We start from the raw sequence: 8001 nt of genomic DNA on the forward strand, positions 1-8001 counted from the left end.
TTGTTTTTGTCACATGCACATTGAGAGCTTCACTGAGAATAACAGACCCCCCACCCCACCCCTGTGTGCTGTAACACTACACACACAGCCCTCTCTCGCTTGCCGCCTCCGATATGCCATATTTTATGGAAAGGCTATAGACAGGGCGGGTGAGAAGCTAAGGGTGGAATTACTAAAGCTTTAACACTGATACCATTGGGACTCAGGCCTTAATCAGGTGGCTAAGGTAACAGAGCCCAGGGCAAGAGTGGAATTATGACGATTATGCATGTTCGCACATGTCTGAGGGTGGAGTGGACGGACAGACGTATGAGTTCATCAGTGGTAGGGGTAGCTGGCTCCCATGCTGATCAGTAACTAGCACCCGGCCCTCGCCATGTCCTCGCGGCCCCTCGTTAAAAGTGAAGGGATAGGATAGTGGTTGTCGTGCACAATGATTTTAAAGCGAGTGCCCAATGATTGTCTGAGGTCGCGCGTCACAAGCTTCACAAAAAGGCCTTTTCTCACAATTCGATTTTGACTTTGCAACATGACTTTGTTATTAAAAAAGCGTAACGCTAACGGATAACCTCTGGGAAGGAGGCTCGTCGAGCATTTTCACCCGTCTTTCAACATGCGTGTGAAAACATTTCATGCTTTTCCGACCGTGTGTGACCCTGCATTGTCAGATAAAAATGCACTGTAAGCTGGTAGGCATGTCAGGCCACAGTATGGGGTCCTTACTTGTGCTATAATCCCAGCCATGGCCTTTTAACCCTCTACGGCTCACCATTCTCTCCACTGCTATCTCCTCTCCCCGTACCTGACAGTGGAACACGGAAAAACAAATGGAGACCTTGAAAACCATAAGGCACCGCTTGTATGCCCTCTAAGTTGTTCTTTTTTATTTTTTTTATTTAACCAGATAGCTTCATGGCCTTGTGTTTGTTTGTAGATTTACTGGTGTTTTGTTGAGAAATGTAATATCTTTGCCTGAGCTGGCCCCTTCTAAATTCACATGCAGCCCAGGGATGATATTGATTTGCTGTTTCTCAGAGTCTGTCTCATCTCTGATACAAGGGCTGCAGTTTTTACTCAGGTGAATGTTTTCCCCACCTGTCAGAAAGTCAACTCAAGATGAGATCCCGCTTGACATTAAAGTAAGTCTTTAGATGCAGACTTGTCTTTTGTGGTCTCATCTGACTGCTATGAAAGATACCCTAGAGCTTATTTGCAAAATTCCTCCGAAATCTGTGTTAAAGCTTTGGAACAGATGCCTTATTGTCAGTTACACTTTTATTTTCTTGCTTAAAGGTTGTGTGAATTGAATCTTGTTCTGCAATGGCTTTAATATACATTGTTTCCCGTTAGACGCTGACATCATAATTACTTTAAGGATTCAGTTCTGCACTTTTTTGCTCTCCTACATTACGGCGACTCTGTGAACTTGATTTCACTTTTCCCTCTTACCTCCCACCATCCCCCTACTTTTACTAATAAAGCCATGTTCCCTGCTGATGGAAAATTGTCAGTTTACCTTGAGCTGTGGGGGGCCTGGCAATCAGTCCTTAGAAAAGCAGCGCCAGGTTAACCTGCTGTGATAGTGGACTCGAGGGACAGTGCTCCACCTCTGCCTGACATGCAGGGGCTCTGTTCGCCAATAAGAGGCATGCCTGACGCACAACAGACCTGTTACCGGCCTCTTCAGTCTAATGGTATAAACAACAACCCTCTGGTCAGACCTGTGCATGCTTTAAATAGTTTCTTTATTTTCCATATCCTGTCCGATTGAATTTCTTCTTTGGATTGTCCACAATATTTGCTTCCTTTATCAAAAGCTTTTTCTTCCACTTCCTAATTTCGTGTGAATGCTTAATTGTTTTGATTGCCCTGTTCAGTCTTGTGGTATACCTTCTAGCTAAGTCAACAAAAGCATCTCTCATTAGAAGCACAAAGGGAAGATTTTAGAGAGTCAATCTCGGCAATCTCCTCGAGGAACTGTTAATGGGACACTTGCAGTATGGGGGCTCAGAAGTCTAGCGTGGGGATGCTCGATAGTGAGTTGTGTTTCTACACCTCTACACTCAGGCTGAATGTGGGGGAAGCGCGCGGCTTGAACAATAGACAGTAATCCAGAGGTGCTTCGAATGTGTCTTCACCTGAGCACTGCGAAGAATTTCTAATGCAGATGCTCTCTGAATCACCCGGCTATGCAAAACTGTAAGAGCATTGGAATTGGACAATTTGCTCGTCGTTGGATTTAGTTGCATGTCTATGCTCAAGAGCATTTACATCACAATACACAGCCATCATTGGACCCACAATGCAAATTTATTGTTGCTTGGAGCATGGAGATGAGGAGTGTTGGATTGCTCTGCTATTCCCCCCCAGCTACAGACTGAGCACCTGTTTACCCACAGAAGGGGTCTTTATTAATCACATTGTTGTTTGGTCACTATATGTAGCTACAGCAACTGTTTGGTTGAAGTCTGTAGCCGGCCTGGTGTCAAGATGCGAGGTGTCACCCGCAAGCTAAACCCACCTGGGGTGGATGAGATCCGCCCTGAGATGCTGAAGGCGCTGGACACGGTTGGGCTGTCTTGGCTGACACGCCTCTTCAATGTCGCATGGGGGTCGGGATCAGTGCCCATGGACTGGCAGACCGGGGTGGTGGTTCCCATCTTCAAAAAGGGGGACCGGAAAGTGTGCTCGAATTACCGGGGTATCACACTACTCAGCCTCCCGGGGAAGGCTTATGCTGGAAAGGAGGCTCCGACCGTTTGTCGAACCTCGGATTCAAGAGGAGCAGAGCGGATTCCATCCCGGCCGTGGAACAGTGGACCAGCTCTTTACCCTCGCAAGACTACTGGAGGGGTTCTGGGAGTTTGACCAACCAGTCTACATGTGATTTGTGGACTTGGAGAAGGCTTTCATTTGGGTCCCTCTGGGGTTCTTGTGGGGGGTGCTGCGGGAGTATGGGGTGCCGGACCCATTACAACGGGCGATCCGGTCTCTGTACGACTGCAGTAGGAGCTGTGTCTGCATAAGTCAGACACGTTCCCGGTGGGTGTTGGCCTCCGCCAGGGCTGCACTTTGTTACCGGTGCTGTTCCTGACTTTCATCGAGAGGATATCTAAGCGCAGCCGGGGGGTGGAGAATGTCAGGTTCGGGGGTCTCGGGATCGCCTCTCTGCTGTTTGCAGAAGATGTGGTCCTGTTAGCCTCCTCAGAGCGTGACCTCCAGCATTCACTGGGGCGGTTTGCAGCCGAGTGTGAAGCGGCGGGGATGAGAGTTAGCACCTGTGAGGCCATGGTGCTCTGCCGGAAACCGGTGGATATACCACAAGCGAAGGAGTTCAAGTATCTCGGGGTCTTGTTCACGAGTTAGGGTAAGATGGAGCGGGAGATCGACAGGTGGATCGGTGCGGCAGTAAAGTAGGCACTGCACCGGACCGTCTTGGTGAAGAGGGAGCTGAGCCGGAAGGCAAAGCTCTCAATTTACTGGTCGGTCTACGTTACTACCCTCACCTATGGTCACGAACTCTGGGTCGTGACCGAAAGGACAAGGTCGCGGCTACAAGCGGCCGTAATGAGTTTCCTCCGTAGGGTGGCCGGGCTCAGCCTTTGAGATAGGGTAAGGAGCTCGGTCATCAGGAGGGAGCTTGGAGTCGAGCCGCTACTCTTTCTCGTCAAAAGGAGTCAGCTGAGGTGGTTCGGGCATCTAATTAGGATGCCTCCTGGACGCCTCCCACTGCAGGTTTTCCAGGCACGTCCAACTGGGAGGAGACCCCGGGGAAGACTCAGAACACGCTGGAGGGATTATATCTCCCAGCTGGCCTGGGAACGCCTCGGGATCCCCCAGTATGAGCTGGAAAATGTTGCGGGGGTGAGGGAAGTCTCGGTCGGCCTGCTTGGCCTGCTGCCACCGCGACCCGACCCCGGATAAGCGGAGGAAAATGGATGGATGGAATTGATTTAAGGAACTCTTCAGATAACAAGCACATTAGTCGAGCCACCAGTTTGTCATGTGTCTAATTCTGCATTGCTTCCTGTTTCTGTCTTTGTCTGATTCAACTTTGTACATCCGTGCAACGAGCAATGACTCTAGGGATGTCAATGTACGTTGGTTGGTTGGTCCACCACTTGTGCCCAGAATGAAATATCTCAACAATTAAATTGATAGTTTGCCATGGTTTACAAAAAAATGACGTCCTTCTCTGAAGTAAATTAAAAAAGGAGGAGTTTTTTAATATTTCCGCGCTCAGCGAAAAGACAAGTTGACAACAAGTGGCTCATAAAGCTTCTGCACTATAATGCTGCTTCTGTTCTGATGCAATTGGTTATTGGAATATGCCTCCCTCAGGCCATTGTCTGTCACTTAATTAGCCTCCAGTTTTAGCACCACATGCTCATCAGGTACGTTTGTTTGTGTTTGTGTGCGTTTGCAACTGAGAAAAGCGAATACAGGTTTAGTTTGTTATGCAAATTATAACTGTTATGTCAAAAGGAGGCGAGACCGCAGAGTTTCGGCAGCACGTGTCTTCTTATATAACCATGCACATTGCAATTGAATCAATTAACTCATGTGTATATATCGCACTGAAAAAAATAAAAATTAATTGTGAAACATAACATATGCAGATTTTGAGCTTAAATTGGAAGGTAGACCAAGGGGGCATGTTGATTTCTGACCGAATCAAATCAAAGTTAATCCATGAGAGTGAATATCACAGACGCAGAAAATGGAAAAGTAGCCTGAGCAATTCTTCGGCTTTCTCGCTTCAGATAAATTCATGTTTACCCTCTTTGGCCCCTGGCTTTAATTTGCGAGCGAGGCTGACCTGAAACTGTGTTGGGATATTCATCGCATCCCTTTTAGTCAATTCATTTAATTATGCCATTCTGCCCAGGGTGCCAGCGCAAAGCAGCATCTGAATGTTGCTCCTTCAATCTGCATGTATAAACAATGTCAGCAGCCAGGAGGAGCCTCGATGACCAATTGCATGTGTGTTTGTGTTTTTTATCCCATGTGCAAGGAGAGCCAGCAGAGTTTCTTGGAGAACTAAGTTGATCCACGTCTGGAGTAAACGGCGAGAGGCCTCCTCTGCACCACAAACTCTGTTAATTGGGAGGAAACAGCAGTTGGGATTTGTGTGGAGAGGAGATGAGCGTGTAACCATTAAAAGGCTCCCCGTGTTCTTTTTAGATGTAGTAAAAGACATTGCTTTCACACTTATCAGTGACAAGATTTTTTTTTTTCATGCTAGCATCTTTCATGATGTGACATATGTGAGAACATACACTCCTTCTTCTCGTCCTCCTCTGTAGACTGTGTCGCACATCTGTGTTCCCGCTGTTTAGTGCAGTTCACATGTGTGCCTATACCAAATTAAACTCGACCAAAACAAATCAGATAGGTAATAAGTCTTGAAAGGTTTTTTTTTTAACAGGTCGCAGCAGCAAGAGTGCTGGATGCGAAGCGAGGTGGTTAAGTGACTGAAAAATAGTGAGTTTGTCTTTTTCTTAAAATATGTTCTTTTTCTGCTCCGAAGTTCAGATCTTGACGTGCAGCGAAATAAAGTCAGTCCAGCCATTTTCAGACATGGAATACTTAACGTTTCTGGCTTTATCCCTCTGTGAAGGCCTTCACACACCGATTGCACGATTAATAAGCAACACCTAAATCGAAATACTTGCATGCAAATATTTGCCATCAAAACGTTTCATACCGATAGCGAAGCAAATTTGCGGCATTAAAAGGTTTGAATGGATTCTAGCCAAGTCATTCTTCTTCTACTTCAAGAAAGGATGGATTCATCATCATTCTCTATTTTATTCAGTTTCCTTTTTGCAAAATACTTTGAGTACTTTGAGCAATTTGAGTTTCCTCTGGAAAACAGTTACCTTGTGTATACATCAAGGTATTTTATTGTGAAAGGTAAGAATGGAAGGAGTGGATCTGGTCTGCGCTGCCTTTGACGAGGTTGAAATAAGGTTTGACATCCTGGTTCGAACTAGAGAGCCTCCGTGTTGTTGTTTTATAATACTCGTAAATTTAGGCGCAACTCTTAATCATCCACGTTTTGAAGTGACATGCGTTCCGCATTTATCAGCTCCAGCTCTGATTGGCAATGATGAAAACAAGACATGCTATGTGATGTGCATTCAAGTGAATATATAAATTAAAATCAACAAGGATTTGGACAATTATTATAATTTATCAACACACAAAACATACAACTAATAAGCTCTCCTCAAAGCCACCAGACTCCAGGCAAACAGAAGGTGTTTTACATCGCTGATCGTGAAAACGAAAGTTACGAATGTAACTACGGTTCTATGAATCCTGGATGACCGCCAGAGGCAGTGCTTAACACTGGATATCTTCCGTCTCGCGCATGCGCAGGTCGAATATTTATATCAACAAAGTCACTCGTGACCTCAGATGACTCCCGTCGTCTATAAGTTCCGGTGTCATCCTGAGTTCAGTTCTATGGAATCTTCTCGCGAGTTCACGGGATCCCGAGTGACCAAGAACTCTGGCGGTCATCCAGGATTCATAGAACCGTAGTTACATTCGTAACTTTCGTTCTATTTCATCCTTACTGACCGCCAGAGGCAGTGCTTAACACTGGATGACTTATACCAAAAGAGTCACGAGGAATCACAAGTACCCACCTTGTATAGCTCAGGCAGAGGAAGCTGGCCAAAGAACCCTCCCCAGTGGGTGAGGGGTGGCAACGTTCACTCTGTAGTGTCTGGTGAATGTGCTCGGTGAGGCCCATGAGGCCGCAGCACATATATCATCCACTGGCACACCTCTCAGAGCTGCCCATGACGTGGAGACACTCCTGGTAGAGTGGCCCCTCACTCCGGATGGTAGAGGACGGTCGCTCGCCTTGTATGCATGGGCAATGGCCTCCACTATCCAGTGGGACAGGCGCTGTTTCGAAAGAGCACAGCCCTTCTTAGGCCCACCATAACTGATAAAGAGCTGCTCCGACCGCCGTATGCAAGCGGTAATAAACATAAACTCTGAGGGCCCGCACTGGGCACAGCAGCCTTGACCTCTCCTCTCCCGATGGGGGGTCAAACTCCGCAAGCTGGATAGGCTGGTTGATATGAGAGCGTGTCAGCACCTTTGGGAGAAACGCTGCATTAGGCCACAAAGTAACCCCCGATCCATCTGAGTTCCACCTCAGACACGATTCACTCACCGACAGGGCATGCAGCTCGCCTACACATTTAGCCGAAGTGATGGCAAGGAGAAACACCGTTTTGGTTGCCAGCCATCTTGGCTCTGCCCGTGCCAGGGGTTCAAAAGGAGCCAAGCACAGGGTGTCGAATACCAAATGTAGGTCCCATGCCGGGGCCTTCGGGGCGTTCGGGGGACGCAACCGCCGAGCTCCTTTTAGGAAGAGGGACACCAGTCTGTGGCTCCCTACTGTGCCATTGTCGACCCTAGCATGGTGCCATGAAAGAGCGGCCACGTACACCCTCAGGGTAGCGGGAGACCGGCCCTTATCTAACAGGGACTGCAGAAACTCAAGTACAACAGGTACGGGGCACTGTACCGGGTCCTTGTTCCGAACCACACACCAGTCAGAAAACAGCCTCCACCTGTTTTCGTACTGCAGCCGGGTAGATGGTGCCCTGGCATTCAGGATAGTTCTTCTGACTGGCTCTATGCAGCCAGTCAGCAGCTGGCCGAGCCCTCCAGCGGCCAGACCCATAGTTGGAGGCGGCTGGGATTGGGATGCCAAATCCGACCCCCTAGTTGCGACAGGAGATCCCTCCTGTCGGGTAGGCGCCAGGATGTCCTGCAGCAGAGTCTGTGCAGTAGGGAGAACCAGATCCTGGCTGGCCATAAGGGGGCCACTAACAAGAGTCTGTGGCCCTGTTGAAGGACTCTGAGAAGTGTTGGCAAGATCAGAGGGACCGGTGGAAAGGCATAAAGAAGCCCCTGTGGCCACGTGTGAGCCAGGGCATCCTGACCCAGAGGACTGGTCCTCTCGGTCACCCG

The sequence above is a fragment of the Melanostigma gelatinosum genome, assembly GCF_949748355.1.
Source record: "Melanostigma gelatinosum genome assembly, chromosome: 10".
In the NCBI taxonomy this organism is placed as follows: domain Eukaryota; kingdom Metazoa; phylum Chordata; class Actinopteri; order Perciformes; family Zoarcidae; genus Melanostigma; species Melanostigma gelatinosum.